Consider the following 24,767-nt stretch of genomic DNA (forward strand, 5'->3'; position numbering starts at 1 on the left):
GGCGAAGGAAATCGCCCATCGTCTGCCGGCCGAGGGACAAGTCGTCCCCATGCTGAAGCCCAACGAGAGGGTGGTATTCATCCCTCATTTCTTCCGCGGACTAGGGTTTCCACTCCACCCTTTCGTCTGTGGGCTGGTGTACTATTACGGGATAGACTTTCACGATCTATCCCCGAACTCCTTCCTCAACATCTCGGCGTTCATCGTCGTGTGTGAGGCCTTCCTCCGCATCCAACCCCACTTCGGGCTGTGGCTCAAAGTCTTCAACGTGAAGCCGAAGGTGGTGGATGGCCAGCACGCGGAGTGTGGAGGAGCCATGGTGAGTAAGCTGTCCAATGTCTCCTGGCCGAAAGGCACTTTCGTGGAGACTGTCAAGGAATGGCAGAAACAATGGTTCTACATTACGGAACCCCGCGGCACCAACTGGGCCGCAGCTGCCGAATTCAACCCTGGTGCTCCAATGCGGCTCACCTCCTGGGTCGAGAAGAGCCTGAACTGGTGTTCGCCAGACGAGCTGATAGCGCTGCAGACGCGCATTCAGAGCATGGTGGACAAGAATGTCAAGCTTGTCAATATAATCCAGGTGATGCTAGTTCGTCGGATTCTCCCATGCCAAAGCCGAAGCCTCCCACTATGGAAGTTCAATCCGAAGAAGCACCATACCCTGAAGAGGCTCTTCGAGACCACTCACAAAGATGCCTGGAGGTTGCTCTTCAAGGGCAACGAGATACTGCCAGCCACGGATTCGAACTGTGGGCATGATGTTAACCACCCCGTCAGCGAGGTAAGTTTTTAACGCGTCCTCTACTTGTTTGTTTCAAGGAGAAAATCTGAACTTTTATTGTCATTGCTTCTTCAGGAGTGGATGGAAAGGGAGAAGAAGATCCAGTGCCCAGTTCTGCTGCCTGATGAGCCAGTCATTCCGCGTCTAGTGAAGATGCTGGTGCCGGCTCCCTATACGGCGGCGGTGAAGAAGGCCAAGGGGAAGGCCAAAGTGGTCCGGAGTGGCCCCGTCGCAAGGGCGCTTCGAACGCGACGTCTGAACACAAGACCCGCTCCTCCGCCGCCGAAGATGACGATGATGAGGAGGAGGAGGAGGAGAACAACCCTCATCCTGGTGAGGGAAGGAAGAAGAGGGCGGCCCCCACAATTCTGGAGACGGAGGCGCCCAAGAAGGGGAAAGGCCAGCTTGCGGGCAGCTCCACATGGGACATTGACAGCAGTCCGGAGTGACGCCCCCGCCCTAAGCCTCGGGCCGCATCATAAGTGCTAAGACTTGCACATGCCCATAGATCTAACCTCTCCTCCTCGTCTTATTGACATGGTCAATCATGCTATTATAGTCCGGCCCACGACAGCCCCCAGCGATCCTCATCAGAGGGTTCGCTGGACACGAAGGAGATGGCCAGCAAGACACCGCCGGCCACATACTCTCCCAAGGCCAAGGGAGACGACGAGGTGCTCTCCCAACGGACCTTCCCAGGCCGAGGAGGGGCACCAGAAGGCGAAGCCCCTGTCGCTGAACACCAGGGAGAGTCAACTCCCATGGAGACTGGGGATGACGGCCGTATTCAATTCGGCCCTCAACCGGACTCAATTTCGGAGACCGATGCGGCTCCGGGATCCGGCACGCGGCCTCCTTCAAAACAAGGGGGTATGCCTATTCCACCGGTGACCCCTGTCCAACCAGGGGCACCAGATAATCTGCTAGAAGCACTACGAGGCGCTCCCATTGTGGATGAGCACCGTGTTCTTATGGGCACGGTGATTGAAAGGGTTCAGTCCGCCAAGAGCGAACTGACCGAAGCCTGCAGCAGCCTGCTGACAGGTTTTGAGGTAAGCGACACAAAAGGAGAAAATCCCGATATAGACAGTAGCCCCTGAGACACTGTCCGGTGTTCGGAAAGAAAAACCGGACAGAGGATCAATCCCTGATGGTAGGAAACTAACTAAACTTGTCTTAAATGAATACACAGGCGTCGTTGTTGGCCGCAGCCTCACATACTGCCGAAGTCTCCAGACTAAAGCAGAGACTAGAGCAGGCCGAGGTGGAGCTCGGTCAGGTGAGGAGGCAGCTCCAAGAAAAACAAGGTATGTGATAACCTGTTTTATATTAAGAAGGTAAAATGATATGCATTGACTGAAGTGTCAAGATGTATATAGAAGCGACGACCAAGGTCGAGGCCCTAAAAGAGGCCCTGGCCAAAGCCGAGGGGAAGGTTGTCGAGGAGCAGGCCGCCCGTAAGAAGCTCAAGGCCCGGGTCAACGAGGTTCAACAAGAGCTCCAGGACGCGGTGAGGAAGTGCGAGACCTTGGAGCGCGATGCGTCGGTTCGAGAGACCGAACTTGCCAAGGCTCGTCAGAGCGCGGAGACGGCCCGGAATGAGGCCCAGGGCGCCCTCCAAGAGATCCATGAGGCCAGGAAGATCGCGGCGGGTAAGGCATTTAGTATGCAAAGCAAGTATATGAAGAAGAAGTTTTTCTTACTAACCCGGATTCGGAGTTCTCTAGGAGCCTACGCAGATTTGCCGCGCAGTGTGTCCGACGCCACGGAATTCTTTTGAGCCGAAGAGGGGAGCTCCACGGAGAAATTGTTCTGGTCACAGTATCTTGCGCCAGAGCATCCCGTGCCCTTCACCGATCAGCTGAAACAGCAGGTGGAGCTGCATAGGGTGGCCGAACTAGCTATGAAGGATTTGATAATCCGGCTATGGCCAGCCGAAGCTATGCCCGGCAGCTACTTCGGACTCGTGAAGCGGTTGGTGAATGCCTGTCCTCGGCTGGACGTCGTCAAGCGATTGGCCTGTATTGAAGGTGCGCGCATGGCCTTCGCCCGTTGCAAGATGTGGTGGGCGAAGATGGATGCCGTCGAGCTGACCCGGGGGCCGCCAGAGGGCAAGGAGTACCACACACCCGAGCACTATTTTGCGGATGTCCTAGAGGGGTCTCGCATTGTGGCAACACAGTGTGGGCAAGACATTATTTTCGAATGAATATATTCGTGTTTTCTTTGCCTTGTATGATGAAACAAAGTTGGTTTGCAATATAATGCTTGTTATGTTTTAATTTTTTCCTCCTGTGCGGCCGTGTTGTATGAAATCTAAGGGTTGGCCAGTCGTCGGCTTCTGCCCCCACGTAGGTAGTACAGAGGTGTTCGGGGTGGAATCTAAACAATCTTGATCCAATTATATGGTCCTTGAAGGAGTTGTTTAGCGCAACGAACCAGGCAATCAGACTATGCGGCTTTAACGCCCTCACTTAGCCATAGGAGTTTTATAATAAAACATGGGCGCAGCCCCTGGTATCTGAACCAGAGTGCTATGAGCGTCTGATCGGGAAGTACCGATCCTTCGCGTAATGCGGAAAAAATCTCCAATGATTTGCAACCTCCGAACAGCTGACCAGCTCTCGCTGTATCATGACAGTCAGTTTTCGCCTTTCTCTACTAAGGTGCTCCTTTGGATAAACCATGGCACAATCGCAGTAGTTCTCCCTTTACTACCTTAGCTGATATAGCGGAACGTAAGGTAGCAAGCACAGGAGCCGGGCAACCCAACTATTGACCAAAGACATGATTCGGAGCCAATGCATATAATGCTAAATTCGGGGTGCCGAACTGTACTGTAAAAGTGTTCGGACTTTTGTTGCCATGTTGTGGGGTGCTATGAAGCCCCTGGCAAGGTGGAACACATCGAATGTACGGGTGTTATCTGATAGAATTAATAGGGAGGAAAAAGGCAAAAATAAAGAAAGAACTACTGGTAAGCTAAAGCCGTGGAAATTTAGGCCGCAAACTGTTTCTATTACAATTTCATTGGTGCGTTAAAGTGCGTTCGTACAAGTGGTGCAATAAGCAGAAAGGCTATTTACTATGCCTTTACCAATGGAGAGCTGCGTATGGATCTAGAAAACAGGTAGATTGATCATTTAATGAAAGCACCTAGAGAAGTCCCCCATATATCTGCGGCTCTCCCATGCCGAGCTTGTATAATACCATCCAACAGGGTCAACTGACCGCTCTTATTCTTGCCGTCTTGAGAAGATCCATGATCATGCCATCGGATGGGGTCTGCAGGATTGAGATCTGAAAGGAAAAAGTAAAAGTGATAGTATGTGTGTATCCGGTGCCGGTTGAGCCGCACTGTGGGTCACAAGTTAGTTGTGCCTCCGTCGATGCCCATGGAATTTCGAGTGCGTAGTTATGTACGCGCAGCGTGAATGCCGGCGCCTGATCGGGGCTGAGACGGAGGCCGGATTGCTAGTCGAGCTCCTGATGAGCCGAGTTGTCCTGCTGCAAAGTAGTTCGGACCCTCTTAATGGTGTCCGTGGGCTCGGCAGCCGAATTAGGGTTCTGCTTGAGAAGGCCACTCTGTACTTCTGCTGCTAAGGCAGCTGTGTGCTCTTCTGTACGGAGAGAGCATTCCGTATTTCCGTTGACCGTGATGACGCTGCGTGGACCGGGCATCTTGAGCTTAAGATAAGCATAGTGAGGTACAGCGTTGAATCGAGCGAATGCGGTTCGTCCCAGCAGTGCGTGATAGCCACTGCGAAAGGGGACGATGTCGAAGATTAACTCCTCACTTCGGAAATTGTCCGGAGACCCGAAGACAACTTCAAGCGTGATTGAGCCCGTACAGCGGGCCTCGACACCTGGTATGACTCCTTTGAAGGTAGTCTTTGTGGGCTTGATCCGTGATGGATTGATGCCCATTTTTCGCACTGTATCCTGATAAAGCAGGTTGAGGCTGCTACCACCGTGCATAAGGACGCGCGTCAGGTGAAATCCGTCAATGATTGGGTCGAGGACTAGCGCGGCTGAACCGCCATGACGGATACTAGTCGGGTGATCCCGTCGATCAAAGGTGGTCGGGAATGACGACCAAGGATTGAATTTTGGGGCGACTGGCTCTATCGCATAGACGTCCCTTAGTGCGTGCTTGCGTTCCCTTTTAGGGATGTGTGTGGCATATATCATGTTTACTGTTTTGACTTGGGGGGGAACTTTTTCTGCCGCCTGTGTTCAGCTACCGGGGCTCCTCGTCATCGTCCTCGCTTTGTGATCCCTTTTCCCTATTCTCGGTGTTTAATTTGTCGGCCTGTTTAAAAACCCAACAATCTCTATTGGTGTGATTAGCTGGTTTGTCTTGGGTGCCATGTATCTGGCATAGGCGATCGAGTATGCGGTCCAGGCTGGATGGTCCCTGGTTGTTTCTCTTGTACGATTTCTTCCGCTGGCTATACTTGGAGCCGCTAAATCCGGCGTTGACTGTAGTGTCATCGGTATTATCACCATTGCTTTGACGTTTGTGTCTATTACGTCGGAGCTTGCCGTTACTGTTCTTAACCTCAGAGGGGCCTGCCTCACTGGCTGTGTTTTTGCTGCGAGTCAACCAGCTATCCTCACCCGCGCAAAAGCGGGTCATGAGTGCCGTGAGGGCAGCCATAGATTTTGGCTTTTCTTGGCCGAGGTGGCGGGCGACCCATTCGTCGCGGATGCTATGTTTAAAGGCCGCTAGGGCTTCGGCATCCAGACAGTCGACTATCTGGTTCTTTTTAGTTAGGAACCTAGTCCAAAACTTCCTGGCTGACTCCCCGGGCTGTTGAACTATGTGACTTAGGTCATCGGCATCGGGTGGCCGAACATATGTACCTTGGAAGTTGTCAGGGAAAGCTTCTTCCAGGTCCTCCCAGCTGCCAATGGAATTTTCAGGCAGACTGTTGTGCCAGTGTCGAGCTGGCCCTTTGAGTTTCAGTGGGAGGTATTTGATAGCATGGAGGTCATCTCCGTGGGCCATGTGAATCTGGAGAATAAAGTCCTTGATCCATACCGCAGGATTGGTCGTTCCATCATATGACTCGATGTTTACGAGTTTGAATTCTTCTGGGAATTCATGATCCATTACTTCGTCAGTGAAACAAAGAGGATGTGCGGCGCCTCTATATCGGGCCGCATCGCGACGTAGCTCTGATGGAGTCCGTCTGCGGTTTTTGGCCCGGGCATGACTAGGTTTGTCACGTCCGAATAGATAGCCGTCCTCGCGTGTCAAGGCACGTCCTCGCGATCCGTAGATCGATCTTGTATGTCCTGCTCTACTGTCCAGGTCTTGAGGAAGATAATATGTATGGCCCCGAGCTGTCTTATCCCTGCCTTTGCGGTGAGGTGGGACAGTCTGGTTTTTGGCTCGGGTTGCTGTTTTATCCCGACCGCGCACTGGTCGATCAACCGCCTCGTGTGACGCTGGTGCGTGATCTGGAGCCTCATCATCGAACTAAGGTAGCAATTTGTGCTTCGGGTAACTTTTGGCTAGGTGTTTAAGGCCGTATTCCTCGGCTGCCAAGACGTCGGTCCATCTGTCATTGAGCAGGTCTTGATCAGCTTGAAGCTGCTGCTGCTTCTTTTTCAGGCTCCTCGCAGTGGCTATTAGCTGAAGCTTAAAGCGCTCCTGCTCCAAAGGCTCCGCACGCACGATGAAGTGTTCGTTGCCGAGGCTCACCTCCTCCTCAGAAGGCGGACAGTAACTACCGTCCTCCGAGTCTTCTTCTATGGCCTGTTCGTCAGGGCTTGCATGCCCTGATTCCTGATTGTCTTGTTCGGCAGTTTGTTCATCAGGTTCTTCTGTGTCTTTGGCACCATCCAGAGTGTTATCGTCTCATGTGTCGGTGTTGCTGTCCCTGCTGCGGCGGGACTTAGAGCGGCGCCGCTGACGCCGGCGCTTTGGTTGTGTTTTAGGAGGGTCCTCTTTTGCTGGGTTCTAATTGTCATCGCCGCTATTAATTTTCGGCATATCTACCATGTATACATCATATGAGGAAGTGGGCGTCCATCGTCCAGTGAACGGCGGGTTTTGGGCCTCCTCGTCTCCGGCATCGTCGTCCATACCGTCGATGTATTCGGAGTCATAGTCAAGCGTGTCGGTTAAGTCCTCGACAGTCGCTATGAAGTGGGTGGTGGGTGGGAAGCGAAATTCTCCATCATCAGCCTCTAGTTCGAATCGAACATAGTTCGGCTGAGAGTCCCCCGCCAAGGAGAGGTTTTTTAATGAGCTCAGCACATCGCCCAAGGGCGAGTGCTGGAAGATGTCCGCGGCGCCGAACTCGAAGATCGATAAACGATCAAGTTTGGCATCCGCGGGCTCATATGGTTTGGAAGTTATGACCAGAGACGAGTCCGGAGTTCCGGTAACGCAGATGTCCCATGAGTTTAGGTCCCTATGTGGCTCCAACTCCACGGGATCCGTGGCCTCCGTGGCGGGGTTGAGCTTCCCGTCCTTGGATGGCGCAGTATGCTCCGGATCTAAGGCCCGAGCAGTTACAGGAACTATCTCCTGAAAGCGGTCTGACGACAGATTTAGGTCATGTTCCTCGAGGTGACTAGGAGCGGTCGCCGTGGTCTTGAATCCAGCGAAGATCAAGTCTCCACGGATGTCCGCAACGTAGTTCAAGCTCCCAAATCTGACTTGATGGCCAGGGGCGTAGCTATCGATCTGCTCCAGATGGCCTAGCGAGTTAGCCCGCGGTGCGAAGCCGCCGAACACAAAGATCTGTTCGGAGAGGAAGGTTCCTCCTTGGACAGCGTCATTGTTGACGATTAAAGGGGCCATCGAAACCTTTATGGGACGGCACAGTGGAACTCTCAATAAAAGCACCAAGGTCGGTGTCAAAACCGGCGGATCTCGGGTAGGGGGTCCCGAACTATGCATCTAAGGTCGATGGTAACAGGAGACAGGGGACACGATGTTTACCCAGGTTCGGGCCCTCTCTATGGAGGTAATACCCTACTTCATGCTTGATTGATCTTGATGAATATGAGTATTACAAGAGTTGATCTACCACGAGATCATAATGGCTAAACCCTATAAGTCTAGCATGTATGGCTATGGTAATGAGTATCTCCCCATCCGGACTAAGTCCTCCGGTTTATATAGACACCGGGATGATCTAGGGTTACACAAGGTCGGTTACAACGGAAAGGAATCTACATATTCGGTCGCCAAGCTTGCCTTCCATGCCAAGGAGAGTACTATCCGGACACGGGTGCAGTCTTCGTATCTTCATAGCCCATCAGTCCGGCCCATGGCGAACAGGCCGGACGCCCGAGGACCCCTTAGTCCAGGACTCCCTCACCACCCCTATTGGGCCTTTATGGCCCAAGTGATCTTCCACCACTTGGCCTTATTAGGCCCGTTGATATTAAATTAAAGATATATTTGTTCAAAACATTTTCAGAGCATTATATATATAATTTAACATGCCTGAAAATATTTTCCACCTATATATATTAATTGTTAATACCCGGTATTACCTGATATCCACCGAAGCCCTTTCGGTGACCCCGAAACGCTTCTGGAACCTCTTGGAACTATTCCGGGTGTTAATGAAACAATTCCACAAATATATTCTCATCACTCCCATCCTACTAACACTCAGCAGATCGTGATTACCTTAAGCTTGTGACCCCCGTAGGTTCGGTAACCATAGACATGAACGAAACCCCTTCGTTTAATGACCGACAGCGGACCCATGGACATCCATATCGGTCCCTATGATTACACGAATGATATTTGAGTGAACCTTTGTTTATCATCGCGATACTTTACAAAACCCGGAGTGCATCAGTATCCTCCAGAGTCATCACCATGCTCAATATACCGTTTCTCCCGTTGCCGGTTTTGTTCTTCTTTCTCATTGACGTGTTCCGGCATACCCGTGACATAGTCACTTGTGTCTGGCCAGACGATGATGGATGCCATCACACCGAGAGGACCCTAAGAATATCTCTCCATCATCGGAGGAGCAAATCCCACTCTCAAGTTGTCCGGTCACTTGTCAAACTTCTCGGTGGGCCTGAAAGTTGTCGTTATGATCACCTTGTTACAGATGATGTTTGAGCAACCCCAAAGCCTGCCGTCTAGTAGGAAGTGACCGAGACACTCTCATGGTCTGGGGAACTAAAACACATGCTAACACTCCGTGTTATAACAGATGATATTAGATGATGTAATCACATAGTATAACATACAAGTATTGGGTCGATTCAATATGACCGTTCTTCTAACGTCATACCCTCAATGTTGTTTTTGTTGGGGAACGTAGTAATTTCAAAAAAATCCTACGCACACGCAAGATCATCGTGATGCATAGCAATGAGAGGGGAGAGTGCCGTCCACGTACCCTCGTAGACCATAAGCGGAAGCGTTATGACAACGTGGTTGATGTAGTCGTACGTATTCATGATCCGACCGATCCAAGTACCGAACGCACGGCACCTCCGAGTTCAGCACACGTTCAGCTCGGTGACGTCCCATGAACTCACGATCCAGCAGAGCTTCACGGGAGAGTTCCGTCAGCACGATGGCATGATGACGGTGATGATGATGCTACCGACGCAGGGCTTCGCCTAAGCACCGCTACGATGTGACCGAGGTGGATTATGGTGGAGGAGGCACCGCACACGGCTAAAAGATCAATGATCAACTTGTGTGTCCATGGGGTGCCCCCTCCCCTGTATATAAAGGATTGGACGAGGGGGAGGGCCGGCCCTCTACTATGGCGCGCCCTGGGGAGTCCTACTCCCACCGGGAGTAGGATTCCCCCCCCTTCCATGTAGTAGGAGTAGGAGAGAAGGAAAGGGAAAAGAGAAGAGAAGGAAGGAGGGGGCGCCGCCCCTCCCCCTAATCCAATTCGGACTAGGCCTTGGGGGGCGTGCAGCCTCCCCTCTCTCTTTCCCCTAAAGCCCAATAAGGCCCATATACTCCCTGGCAAATTCCGGTAACTCTCCGGTACTCCGATAAATACTCGAACCACTCAGAACCTTTCCGATGTCCGAATATAGCCTTCCAACACTACAATAAAAAGACACATCCGTGACATTTTGGGCCGAATGAAAAAAATTATGTCATACTTATGACACTTCTATGACGATAATTGTGACAAAACCCGATATCATCATAGATGTGGTGGGGTCCTACTTCTATGACAAAAAATCATGACAGAAAATTGGCTTTTCGTCCTGGGCAGGCCGGAGACGCAGCTGCATGACATTCTTTGGGCCGTCCATGACGGAAAAACCCATGGTAGAAGCGAGGGCGAGGACAATATCGGGGTGTTCTCGGTTACGGTGGGTGGTCGGGGCCGAGCGATGCGTGTTTCTCTCTCATACACGCACGCGCGTGGGTGCGAGGCATTGGGCTCTAACTGAACCCGAGCAAGGCGTTGGGTTCTAACTGAACCCGAGCGATTGCACTGCAGGCTACGCGTTACTGAACCCGAGCAATCGATCGATGGTTGTTAACTGAACCCGATCGAGCGATTCCTTCGCTACTGCTGCTAACTGAAGCCGATCGATGCTGCCTCTAGATGAACAGTGAGCGTTGCTGGGGGATTTGGATGAACAGTTCCCGGTGGGGGTGGATGAACAGAACCCCGTGGTGTTGCCTCTAGATGAACAGGACCCCGATCGATCGAGTCGGTTGGGGCTGGATGAACAGGACCCCGTGGAGGGCTGGATGAACAGGACCACCCCGTGGAGGGCAGGATGAACAGTAGACGGTGGAGGGCTGAATGAACAGTAGCCCGTGGAGGGGTGGTTGAACAGGAGCCCGTGGAGAGGGCTGGTTGAACAGTAGCCGGTGGAGTAGCGCACGGTGGAGGCTGGATGAACAGGAGCCTGTGGATGAACAGTCGCAGGTGGAGGCTAGAGGAGGTCAACGGTGGATGAACAGTAGCCCATGGAGGCTGGAGGGGGTCGACGGTGGAGATGAACAGTATCCCGTGGAGTCCCGTTTTGCGGTACGCCACACCCCTCCCGATGAACAGGACCCCGTTTCGACCGTAGCGCTCCAACACTAGTCCGTTTCCTCCTTTTGCGGTACGCCACACCCCTCCCGATCAACAGGACCCCCGTTTCGACCGTAGGAGGTCCATTTCCTCCATTTTGTGGTACGCCAGACCCCTCCCGATGAATAGGATCCCGTTTCGAACGTGGCCGGTCGAACACAAGGCTGTTTCCTCCGTTCTGCGGTACGCCAGGCCTTGTTTCCATCGGCTGTTCCGTCCAAGCCGGTTGGCTCCCATGCGTTCCATTACCTCCCGATGAACACGACGCATTCCGTTGCCTCCCCATGAACATGACGATGACGCAGTTTCTCCGTTCCGACCCAGCCATGTACACGAGCCCTGGCCATACGTACGCGCAAGTAGGCGTTCGAGACCTCGCCCGTATGTACGTACGTGGTTGTATTTACTTTCTTGCACCCTGGCCGCTGTACGTACGTGTACATGCTACGTGTGCGCCTCTACTACGACACGTGCGTGCCTCTACATCGACCAGTATGTATGTACACGTTCGCGACCAGAATGACAACGCTACGTACGCTTCAACCAGGTGGGTCCCGACTGCCAGGCACTTCCTTGCCTGCGAAGATGTAGCTGGTGGGTCCCAGCAGTCAGGGGGGTGAATCGGTTTATTTTTTGCCCAGACGCACTTCCTTGCGTGCGAAGATGTAGCTGGTGGGTCCCAGCAGTCAGGGGGGAATGTTTTTTTTGCAAAATACGGTGGCCCGTCTGGTGGGTCCCCACTGTCAGGTGGAGGAATAATTATTTTGCGTAATAAGGAGGCACTTCCTTGCTGCGGCCGTGGACCCAGCTGTCAGCCTCTCCACGTACAGTACTCTTCCGATGGAAGTCATTCCTTGACCACGTTGACCACGCCGCGCCGAGAGCACCAGGGCGGTGGACGACGGCGAGGCCTAGGAAGGGGACGACGCGGAGCCGGGGAAGACGCGGAAGTGGAAGCCCGCGTGGAGAGGAGTACGAGGGTTCACTGGTTTGGCTGCGGTGTGAGGCTGCTGTCGCCGCAGGGTCTGGCAAGCGGTGGGAATAGTAGGGGCGGTGAGGCCTCTGCGGCAGCACAGCTGGCCACGGGAGGCAGGAGCATGCGGCACGACCGGCGCTGCTTTGGGCGGCGAGAGCAAGAAGACCAGAGGTTGAAGAAGCACTACGGCAGTTGGATGCACATCGTACGGTCACTGGAGCTAGAATCGTTCATATTGACTAAGTTGACAAAGCACTCCGTCCCCGTCAACTTAGTAGGCCCACAAGTCAGCCTCCCACCAAGCTGGTCCCAACTAGCAGGGGGAGTATTCATTTTTTTTGTGCGTAATAAGGAGGCACCTCGGGTGGGTCCTAGCTGACAGTGGGGGGGGCTTTTTTTCACGAAATACGTTGGCCCGTCCGGTGGGTCCCAGCAGTCAGGGGGGAAACGTTTTTTTCGCCAAATACAGTGGCCCATCCGGTGGGTCCCTGCTGTCAGGTGGAGGAATAATTATTTTCCGCGTAATAAGGAGGCACTTCCTTGCGGCTGCCGTGGACCCAGCTGTCAGCCTCTCCATGTACAGTACTCTTCTGATATAAGTCGTTCCTTGACCACGTTGACCACGCCGCGCCGAGAGCACCAGGGCGGTGGACGATGGCGAGGCCTAGGAAGGGGACGACGCGGAGCCGGGGAAGACGCGGCAGTGAATGCCCATGCGGAGAGGAGTACGAGGGTTCACTGGTTCTGCTGCGGTGTGAGGTTGCCGTGGCTGCAGAATAACAGGGGGTGTGGGTGAGTGGAGGGATGCCCTGGCCGGCGGTGGAAGTAGTAGGGGCGGTGAGGCCTGCGCGGCAGCACAGCCGGCCATAGGAGGCAGGAGCAGGCGGCACGGTCGGCGCTGCTTTGGGCGGCTGGAGCAAGAAGACCAGAGGTTGAAGAAGCGCGATGGCCGTTGGATGGACATCGTACGGTCACTGCAGCTAGAATCGTTTATATTGACTAAGTTGACAAAGCCCTTGGTACGCGTCAACTTAGTAGGCCCACAGGTCAGCTTCCAAAATAGTGCGCCCCAGATGTCAGGGGGAGGAATCATTTCTTGGGCGGGTGAAGCTAGAATATCCGAGATTGAAGAAGAAGCACGGCATCCATTGGATGGACATCCAACGGCCACTACTGCTAGAACCGTGTGTTGACTATAAGTTGACAAAGCCTTGCATACGCGTCAACTCTCTTTTTTTTAGGGGATGCGTCAACTTAGTAAGGCCACAAGTGTGCGGCAGAGAACTTATAGCTCATCTAAGATTTGTAAGAATGTGCAGCCAATTTTTGAATTCTAATGGAATTTACTACAGCCCATTTACAGTTTGTTAAAAGTACAGCCCATTTCAACCAACCGTTCAAAATAGAATTCAATAAAATTTCCCACATTTTCATGGGATCCGAAATATTTTTATCCCAAAATTTCTAGTTAGATTAAATACAATTTCAATATAAATTTATATTACGTAAAAATCCAACGAAACATTGCGCTCGCAACAATTAATGAAATTAAAATTTTCAATATCCAAAAATAATATTTTATAAAGTAATTACGTGTTTGGTGCATTTTTTATAGTTGTTGCCCAGTTTTTATAATTACATCCCATTTATTATTTCTTAAATCCCATTTTCCTGTTAAGACTAATGCATCCCTCCTAGGAAAGATTTGCAGCCCAGCGGGGCGGAGAATAACAACTTGACCTTGCCTGGGTATTCCTAAAAAAAGTATAGCTGGGCTAGCCATTTTCAGCTTGAAAAAAATTAATATCTGGGCTAGATATCTGGCCTGGGCTAGACAGGCCACAGCCCGCCCAGTTAATAGCTGCAGCGATGTTTTCGTTGTTGTTCAGAGGAGAAAAATTAATATCTGGGCTAAACATCGCTCAAGAAAAACTCTGCAGTGCTCACACCTCAAAAACACAAATACTGCTCGAGCTGCTTGGTCCCAGCTATCGGCCGCTTCTTGTGCAATTCTCTCGTTTATTGACTACATAGGTTGACAACGGTGTGTGACCGTGATGTCAGGAAACCAGGAGGAAGCAAAAAAAATTATAGTTTTATATACTAATAAGGAGGCACTTGCGTACGTGCGGCTATGGCCTTGGTGGGTCCCCACTGTCATCCTCTCCAAGTAAAGTCATCTCCTCATCCTCATGTCCGTTGACCATGTTGACAACGTGAGACGGCGGCGCCACGGCGAGCGCAACAACTCGAAGGACGACTGACGGGGCCTCGCGGGCCCTACAGATGGTCTAATACAGCGCCCGCTGCTCATTCGGGAAGCCAGGATCATAGGGCCACATGTCCGTGACGGCATTGTCGTTTGCTTGTTCACCGGTGCTCATTGAGGAGACGGAGGTTGCAACACAGGTCCTCCTGCGCTGGTACCTCTTCCGCCATTAGGGCGTCGAAGTGCGGCTGCACCTGCTCTATGGTGAACACGGCATGAACCGGCTTGGACAGTGGCGCCGGCTCCTGGTCGGAAGCTACGTCCATTGTCTGATTGTCGTCGCTCAGCTCGGCGAGGTAGCTAGCGAGCCAGCATGTCCGGCTACTGGACCGACCCGCTGCCAAGCACGAGTCTGACTGCCCTGGCCCACCCAGACCGCCTCCCTCGCCCGTGCGCGCTTTCCGCCCGAAACGGTCAGAGCCGCCCGCCCCGCTTCCCGGTGCATGCAATTGCTCTGCCTTCAAATGACACAAATGCCATCCGTCCGTCCTTCTGCCGCCCACATTAATGATACACGGTTGCCGAGGCGGCTACTCCGGCGCCACACGTCCGTCCCTCCGCCGCCCACCATTGCTATATAAACTGCTGCGCCGGCCATAGCCACAGTCATCCGCATCCGTTCCTATTCTCCTGTCCACACCACTACTTCCCACCATGGCTTCCTCGCGCTCCAGCGCTCTTCGGGACGGGCGGACGACGGACCACAAAGAGATGGCAGCCATTGCTGCCGACTGGCTGGCCGGCAGGCAGCCGGAGGACGACGACGTCCCATTGGAGAACATGGTAGTCGACGATCCGGCGCCAACCCCCTCCTCCGCGCCATCCTCGCCGGTGCATTGCACCATGACCATTGGCGAGGCACGTGCCCAATATATGGACACAGTGAGGCAAAAGCATGAGGAGCAGTTCCGGGAGGCGCAGGCCGACGCCGCCTACAACCACCATCTCCTCCAGGAGCACCTGCAGGCAGAGGAGTAGATCGCCGCGGAGCGGGCGGAGCAGGAGGCGTTGCTCGACTCGTACCGCTCCGCCCGCGAGGGCCGCCTCGAGCGCTGGTGGTACCGCATGCGGGTGGCGGAGGCTGCGGCCGCCTACAAAGAGGGCGATGAAGCAGGCGAGGCGCTGTTTGGCGAGACCGAGGACGAGGCAGAGGACAATGTCGGCTCCGACGAGTCCTCGCTCCACTGGCGTTGACGAGGCCCTGCTCCGCCGAGGCCCCGCGGCACCAACAACGAGGCAGAGGACACCGCCGGCTTCGCCGAGGCCCCACCCTGCTGGCAACGAGGGGGAGGATTTCCCCTGCTCTGCTGAGGCGCCGCCCGCCGGCAACGAGACAGAGGACATCGCCGGCTCCGCCGAGGCCCCGCCCCGCTGCCAACGAGGCTGCGCCACACAGAAAACAAGGAAGAGTAGAACACGGTAGGTCACCGCCGCTCGGGTCCAAGTAAGGCCACCGCTGCTACCCTCCGGTTGCTGGCACTGAGCTGTACATCATGGAGCAATTCTATGATTACAGGATGATTGAAGAGCGCTCTGTGGTTGAGCAAGCTCATGAGATACAGTCATTTGCTAGAGAACTTGAGCACTTCAGTTGTATGCTACCGGACAAGTTTGTTGCCGGAGGTATCATCACTAAGCTTCCTCCTTCGTGGATCTCATTGGCACTCTTGATGTGGAAGAAAAGGCGAGAGCAAAGGACACACGTGCTCGAGGAATTGAGGGAGGATCTAGTGCCAATCTGGTACAGAAGAAGAACTTCCAGCCCCACAAGTTCAAGAACAAGGGCAAGTTTGATGGTAAAGCAAAGTTTGATGGGAAGAACAAGGTTGTGCAACACACGAACTTCAAGAAGAAGAATGACAAGAAGAAAGGTGTTTGTCATGTGGGGATCCTAATCATTGGGCTCCTAGTTTCCCTAATCACTATGACAAGCTAGGCGGGTTGACTACTGACGGCCAGTTAGCTTCTTGGCAGCGACGTGGAGTCGGAGAGCTATGTTGGAGAAGGACGCTGCTTCTACTTAACTGCTGGTGCAGTTGGCTGATTCACACGTGGGCCCAACAGGCATCTGGGCCACATGTCAGTTACACAACTGCACCTGCAGTTAAGTCATTGAAGCTTCTGTTCAGCTCAGCCGGACACAGGTGGGTAGCTTCGGTTAATTAATTATACCTCCAGCGCACCCCTTTTTAGTTGAAGAATGTATGAAATGTAATGAAATCCGGCATGTTTATATGAAATCCGACCATGTATGAATGAATTTATTTCGATTAGTTTGAATTCTTCTATCACTGGCATTGGATGAACATGCAAAACAATACGTACTACTAGCATTATTCCCAGGGTAATCACCTCATTTGCAGCAGTTTCACATGTACTCCCTCCGGTCCTTTCTAGTCTGCATACAAGTTTTGTCTGTAGTCAAAGTATCTCTACTTTGACCAATCTTATAGAAAAAAGTATGCACTTTCACAAAGTGCGAAGTAAAAAGGAACAGAAGGGGTACAAAGAGTTTGAGCAGCTTTTTAGCGTTCCTGTATATTGCAATCAACCACACAGGCCTGGCAATTCATAGAGAACATTCAAAACAATCGATGATTATGCATCTTAGCGATTCACATGTCAGAGCCAATATTTACTTCACAACTAAAGAATAAAGAAAAAATGGATCAGCGCTGCTGACAGCAAAGGGCGTCCCATTCAAAAATATCAAACCCATGTCTTCTTGCTAAAATCAATTAGCAAAATTTGACAAGGTTTTCCCATTCCAAAATATCAAATGCCTACGATTGTGGAATGGGCAGGGTTTGCCATCAGTTCGGACATTGACATGGCACCTCGTGCTAAATAAACCAGCTGTTCTTTTTGTGTGGCTCCACCAAAATCAACCAAATTCGCGCGTAGCTTGTATGATTTCGCCCTTATATGTTGCAATGCCTTGAACTTATCGGCACCTCCTTTCTTGTGGTGGAAATGAATGATTCAATGTATTCATGAACATTTTGTGCAGTTCCCATTGAAATCAAGCTGAGCACCCCTGTTTGCACAAATACAAAAAAAGTGATTAGTATAAAGCAAACTGTACTATGAATTGACAGTTTAAACAGGCACCTACATGGTTCATGTAGAGCACACTTTTAGAAAAATGGAACTCACCGGAAAGAATCCTAGAACAACATTGTACTCGTGCATCACAGCAAGAAAATGGAGATTTGTCAGTCCTTCTGAGATGATGTTAGTTTGTTCTTGTGGGGGTAATGTAACCATCCTTCAACTGCTCCTTCTGATGAGAAGATAGACAGGGCTTCTTCATCCTGGCATAATCGGAACTAGTCACTTCACGTACTCAATATTCTTCTTCAGAGGAGGAGGATCCTGTTGTGCAAAGACAAGAGGATAACTAAATGCTAGCATCCCTGTTTGCTCAAAAAAAGGAAAGGAAATATTTAAAACAGCACAGATGAAGCACTTGTCAAGGACAATACCACTTTTTGATGACAGTATCTAAACAGTAGCACAACACCAATAGAGATGACAAAGATCAATCATATGGATGAAATCAGTGGGCGAGTACCAACCTTTGTCAGGAGGCTTATTGTGTAGAGCATACAGATGAAGCACTTCTCCGGAACCATCTGTTGCTATCTACTGTGGTGGCCATGCTTACTATATACTCCTCGATTAGATTAATGTTTCCAACATCTTCTTGTGCAGTTCCACTAAAATATATGGTATCTTCAAAGAAGATCCCTGTTTGCACAAGTAGAGATAATTACGTATTACATTAAGAGTGGCATCAAATCAGTGGCAAAACAATTGCTCGTTCCAACCATAGCAATAAATTAAGATGCAAAACTATATCATTACTTGTGTCATCACAGTTCCAGTGCTTCATTACAGCACCAGGAGTTGATTTTAGTTTTTCTTCCTCTTGTTCTTCCCCTTCATCACTTGGTTCAATAACAGACAAGCTTCGCCTTCAATGTAAGATTTGGCATGTCAATTAGGTTGCACAAGTATAGCACTAAACAATGACATTAATTTTCTAATGAAAGTGGCAAAATACAGGCCAACAATTGTGAAATATCCTTATCTTACCTCAATGGGATATTGCGGTGCACATACAGATTGGAACTCTTGTCTCCATTTGTGCAGTTCACTAAAATCAAGCAACATTACCGTACAAGTAGCACAACATATGAAAGCACACTGCAGAATCATGTGAAAGAAGGCTAGTACTGACCTCTCATGACGCGGAATTCAAACAACTCATAAGAAGAAGATCTGAACCAAATTTGCCAACACGGATAGGAAGTAAGATCTCCTCTTGTGCAGTTCCACTAAGATCAAGCAATCAAGCAACATTGTCGGTGTGACATTTTGGTTGAACTGCACAAAACACTCTCAAAACAAAAGTGTTTTGTGCAATGCAACAAAAGGTCACAATGGCAACGAGGTGAAGTAGATAACCCTGTTTACACAGAGGTGCAAAGGAAACAACTAGTGGTCAATAACAGTGGATGACACAGAAGCCAACAAAAAGAAGAACCTACCTTATCTAAATGGGAAAGAAAGCAAGACAGTAGCATTTGTCAAACGGTGGCATTGATTAATATTAACAGAGAGATTATATTAACAATAAAATTCATTAAACATGTAATTTGCTTTTAACTGTGGCATTGCATCAATTTTCCAGCGGCATTATTAGAGGGTGCTTGTTTACAGGGACATTTTGGTGGAGGGACTAAAATAAATCCGTGTCAGTCCCATCTAAACCAAACAGGAGGGACTTTTAGGGACTAAAAGTGGGCATTTGGGACTAAAGAAAGAAGACCCCGAGGGAGAGTCTTTTTGGGGCTTTTTCCAACAGTTGCCCCTGCCACGCATCGCACCTTGTCTCTATTAGTTCATTACTAGGGGTAACATGGTCTTTTAGCATGTCATTTAATAACCTCTAGTCCATGTTTAGTCCCTGGAACCAAGCAGGTAGGGACTAGGGAGTTTTTAACCAAACAGGGCCTTAGATTAACAACAGCTAAAGAGTTGCACGGGACAGTGGACGCACCAGCACCATGTGCATCTACCGATGTACTGGGGTGATGCACAGTCTGTTGCAACAAAGAACAAACAACCAAGGAGCATATTTGTGTTGGTCCCAGTTTTGTTATCTTTAGACACCTTTCCCTATGTGAGCGCAGCAAATCTAGTCCTGCTCAAACTCTACAGCCTTGTCCCCCAAAACAAAAGATCAGTTCGTTACAGATGTGTGTACTGCGTTTGTCATTGTTTTCCCTTTTCGACCAACGTAGGTGCTGGATAGCCAGTCTGTACTAGTACTTCCCCACTTCCTTCCCTTTGTGAACCACGTCCTAGATTTATGCTATACAACTTTCCCCACTACTTTCCCCCATTCCTGTCCTCTTTGAACCACGTCTTAGATTCATGTGATACAACTTTCCCCACTACTTTCCCCCTTCCTTTCCTTTTTGAACCACGTCCTAGATTCATGCTATGAACCTTTTCCCACTACTTTCCCCCATTCCTTTCCTCTTTGAACCACGTCCTAGATTCATGGTATACAACTTTCCCCACTACTTTCCTGTTTGATCCAACACCTAGATTCGAGTGCAGAAGCGGAAAAAGCCCACATGCAGCTAGAGCAATGCATGTGGAATAAGTAAATTATACCTTAAGGTTCTTGGGGTGTGGTACGGTGGGCGACCGGAGGCCGTTCGACCCACACTATGTACGGCGGCGAAGAAGAAGGGGTCGGAGGCCCTCCCGTGCCGCCGCTGGGTGAAAGTGAATAGCTATGCCGGTAGTGGATTCCCTCCCTCGCCGACGGCGACAGCGTTAAGCCTCCTTCCCTTCCCGGCGGACTGATCCTGCCGGCTCTTTGACCAGCAGTGAGGGGAGAGAGAGAGGCCAATGAAGTCTTGTTTAGATCTGGAGGAGGGTGAGAGAGTGTGAAGAGAGCAACTACAAGCAGACCAACACTGAGGGGAGAGAGAGAGAGAGGCCAACGAAGTCTTGTTTAGATCTGGAGAGGGTGAGAGAGTGTGAAGAGAGCAACTACAAGCGCTGAGGCTCCAGCGTGTATATATATATACTGGAGAGAGTGTGAAGAGTGCAAACCCTAGAAAACAAGCACCGAGGCTGCAGCTTATATGTGATGAGGTGATTATACGGTCACTACGAGATTGTATAGCTCCGTATCCATCCATTTTGACCAGTCAAAGAATCCTCCTGGCACGAATTATGCTCAAGTGTAGTTATCGAACCCGAGACCTCAAGTTTGATGAGCGAACAGGCTAACCAGCTACACAACCCTCCCGTTATGTTCAACGAGAGGAAAATAACCTTTTATACATTCATGCATTCGTGTGACAAGCATGCCATGTTTTTTTTGTGTGTGGGAGTCATTAGGATTTAAATCATAATCGTGTCATGTGGCTTTGGTGGTAAGACTATCCACAGTGGTGCAGAAATAATGCAGCCTTAGTTACCTTACCTCTCTCCACGTAGTACGTTGGGTCCCACCAGTCAGAGGGTGAAACAAACAAATTAATAACAAAAATTAAAAGCGCCAGCGGTGTATCTTACCTCACACATCTCGCTACTGCTCGGGAACACTGTCCAATTGATCCCTCTGTTCGCTCACGTACTATTTTAAGTGAATCCTTATTATAACATGCACACAATTTTGGGCACTTGTATTCGACCTAAGTCAGTGTGCCACCGTATCTCGTACGACTCCCTCCGTCTAGGTGTAATAAGTCACGTTAGAAGGTGTAGCGGGACCAAGGTGCAAGCAGATTGGAGGAGAAGGAGAAACTTGACCGGTCATTCCTCCAATCAAAGCCCTGATTTCTGTCTCTAAACGCAACAAGTAATCCAAACAACTAATTGATGCCATTTTAGCTACCATGCAAGGCCATGTATTAACTCGCATGCAAGCCGACTTTGATTTCTTGACTGATCAACGTGTAGTTGCGCTCCATGCATTGGGTTTCCGGGGGAGATAACAAGGCAGAGTAAGGAGCGTTTGGTTACATTGCTTAGGCTGGTCATAGTGGTGAGTAACTTGGACTAGTACAACATGCATATGTTACTAGTCTATGTTACTACTACGCGAAGTTTGCCGTCGGAAGCGAGCGGATCTGGCTCTCCTGAGCTAGCAAGGTTTTTCTAGCCCACCCAAGCTAGCTGGCCCACAAAAGCTAACATATTTTAACAGTTCCAAACGCCTAACCTCGCCCGGCTATGCTATAAGTTGTTCTTGCTAAGGATCCAAACGCTCCCTAAGTAACAACGCTCGCTAGCAACGAGGCAAGGAGGGGATTGAGATGCGAAGTTAATGGACGACGCCTAAACATTTTGGGAATATCTGATTTCCCTAGGATGACTTAACACCTAGACAGAGGGAGTACTACTCCTCAGTCCAGGTTTGATGGAATATTCGTCACCTCTTCTCTTCTTGTACGTACTCCATTTGCATCTCACTTCCTGTGGCTTCGCACTCGCACGATTTTCCTATTCTATGAACCTGTGTGTGCATGTGCGTGTGTGTGTTTAACAGCATGTGTGTGTTAGAGAGAGCGACAGATCGACCTACTCCTACAGAGAGATGGTGTGTAGTGTATGATTTTAGCCGCGAGAGTCAGTGCATCCTCTCGTTTCCGGGCGTCCGATAGGGACAGGCGGACAGCTGCCACGCCCGCTCCTGACCAGCCTGGCCCACCCAAAGCCCCTCCATCGCCCGCGCGCGCTTCCCGCCCGAAACGGTCAGCGCCGCTCCAAAGAATTGGTGCCGCATTCATGCCCGGGCAGAGCGGACGCGACCTCTAACTAGCGCCTGCGTTGAAGGGAGAAGCGGATTCAAGAGTGATGGTTGCTTCGTCCGCCCAACTTACTGTTGGGTCTATGTGATTTGACGGCTCATTGGTCATTATTACTGAGGTGGTAGGACTGCTGGATGTCCCACGCTTTCGGCGAAAGGAGGTACTACTAGATTACAATTTTCTCCATTCTTACGGCGGAGGAGTGCAAGAGCAGTGAAAACATGCAGGCTCAGTGATTACATGGCCCACCTCACACTATCACCATATTTTCTAGACACCGTGCGACACCTAACTCTTTACACAGTACTCCCTCCGTTCCTAAATGTAAGTCTTTGTAGAGATTCCACTAGGTGGACTACATACGGAAAAAATTTAATGAATCTACACTTAAAATGTATCTATATACATCCGTATGTGGTTCATGGTGAAATCTCTACAAAGACTTATATTTAGGAACGGAGGAAGTACTTGTATAGTACGTACTGTAATTTATCAGCGAGATAGTACAATGCTATGAAGCTTCCAGCTTCTGTTACATGTATCTTGCGTCCAAGGTTGCCCGTTGCAACATTTCATCAAATACAAAGGAGACTAACATGCATGCTATTGCATCTCATTGATTGATAGATCATAGCAAATATGTACTCCCTCCGTTCCAAAATAAGTGTCTCAACCTTATGCTACATACGGAGCAAAATGAGTGAATCTAAACTCTAAAATACATCTATATACATCAGTGTTTGGAGTATGTACTAGTAGTTCATATTGAAATCTACTAAAGGACATATATATTCCAAACAATATGATAATCTCTCTAACCAAGGTAGTAGGGACGAGGAGAAACGGAGGGAGTAGTAAAATTTCCTCCTCGTCCTGCGAGCCACCGCGCGCGTGGGCGAGGGAGCGGGCGTAAGGCGTACAGTACTACTACTACTCATGCAGTCCCTAGCCATTGAAACAGAGACAGCTATAGAAAAAAATGATCCATGCAGTCCCCAGCCCTTTAACCGTAAACCCTAACTAGGCTTTAATTTGCTGGCAACGTCGGCGCTTCCTAAGAAATGAAGTTTGCAAACCTTTGACCATCGGATCATTTTGTGCAGTTTCACCAAAATCGAGATGAGCATCCCTGTGGCAAAGAAATAGAAGAAGCGTGGTTAGAATAAGATTACTGGGACTAGTTGATGAGACATAAACTCATCACAAATACAGTACGTAGAAGCCACTAGAGGTATGTGCGGGGCAAAGAAGTAGAGAAATATCCACATGGAGTGATGTGGACAGCTAGAGCAGTGGTGCAAGCCGGCTGTAAAGGGAGTTGTACCTGAGGGATGTCGGGACGTAGCTCAACCTAGAGGAGGGCGGCGGGAGGAGGCAACTACCCATGTCGCGGCAGTGAGCAATGGACGAAGGCAGCCTCACCGGCTTTGTGAGAGAGAATGGCAGAGACCCCTGATCGGGACGTGCCGACAGTGGGTTTTTGCCGTCGGCGACGGCGACCGCATCTACACTAAGCATCCACCCGTTCCCCCGGCGGACGTGATCCACCGGGATGTTAGAGATGTGGCCACAGTGGTTTTGTGCGAGAGAGTGTGAAAACTGAAGAGGGCAACCCCAGCAAGCAACCGTGTAGGCTCATCCTGCCTATGTATATAGTGGAGCGGTTTCCTTTTCTCTCCATATGAACCTATTTATATTGCGTACGTGCCATTGAAGAAAAAAACTTTATTTATAAATGACGCGGCACCTACTACTCGTTCTCCTATAAACCTTGCGCTTGGCATCTCCAAACTATTAACCTTGCGCTTGGCATCTCCAAACTATTAACCTTGCGATTGGCTCTTCGCCTCTTCGGGAAGTCGAGCAATAATGGTACTGCAGTATACATCGTTCTGGCTATATGAGACCGAATGAATTGCTGCACGTCCACCACGTGGCGAGGGTCGAGGGGCGAGGGAGAGTGCGTACTATTACGTCCGTTTCAATATGGACTACATACGGAGCAAAATGAGTGAATCTACACCTAAAATACGTTTATATACATCAGTGTTTGGAGTATGTACTAGTAGTTCATATTGAAATCTACTAAAGGACATATATTCCAAACAATACAATAATCTCTCTAACCAAGGTAGGGACGAGGAGTAAATGGAGGGAGTACTAGTAAAATTTTCTCCTCGTCCTGCGAGCCACCGCGCGCGTGGGCGAGGGAGCGGGCATCAGGCGTAGTAAGCAAGCTTCACCTCATCCTGCGAGCCACCGCGCCTGTGGGCGGGGGAGACGGCGTACTAAGCAAGCTTCTACTTGTGAGTTGACGGGACACATCAAAAGTACTCAGTGTATAGAGCCTTGCCTCTAAGGTAGGCCCCACATGGTTTGCCTCTTTTTTAACATAACGCGTCAAGTCGCAATTTTTTTGTTCACCCGTGGTAGACGATCCTCCCTCCATCTAGTGGACAACCAGTACACGTGTCAAATTACCACGTGGGCTGCCTTTTCGTACAGAAATAAGCTCCACCGTGTACCCGCGCGGGTGTGGTTGGGAAAGAGACGGGAGTACTGCGTCGTGCGTGCACCTCTTCTCTTCGTGCACGTCCCCCGCCTACGTGGGTGTGTGTGAGAGATACAAACCTAGACAAATGGCTTGTGCGCTCGTGAGTGTTTTTTGTTTGGGGGGGGGGTTGATTTCGTGAATGTATTTGTGGGAATATGTGTCGATGACATCTCAAACAAAATTTTGCATGCAATGTGTGTGAAATGGAGGCCTATCCATATCATATATAGAGGGTCGGGCGATCCACGAGAAGAGAGGGAGGGGTCATAGATATCGATAGAGTTGAAGAGA

The sequence above is a fragment of the Triticum aestivum genome, chromosome 7D (genome assembly GCF_018294505.1).
Source record: "Triticum aestivum cultivar Chinese Spring chromosome 7D, IWGSC CS RefSeq v2.1, whole genome shotgun sequence".
Classification (NCBI taxonomy): domain Eukaryota; kingdom Viridiplantae; phylum Streptophyta; class Magnoliopsida; order Poales; family Poaceae; genus Triticum; species Triticum aestivum.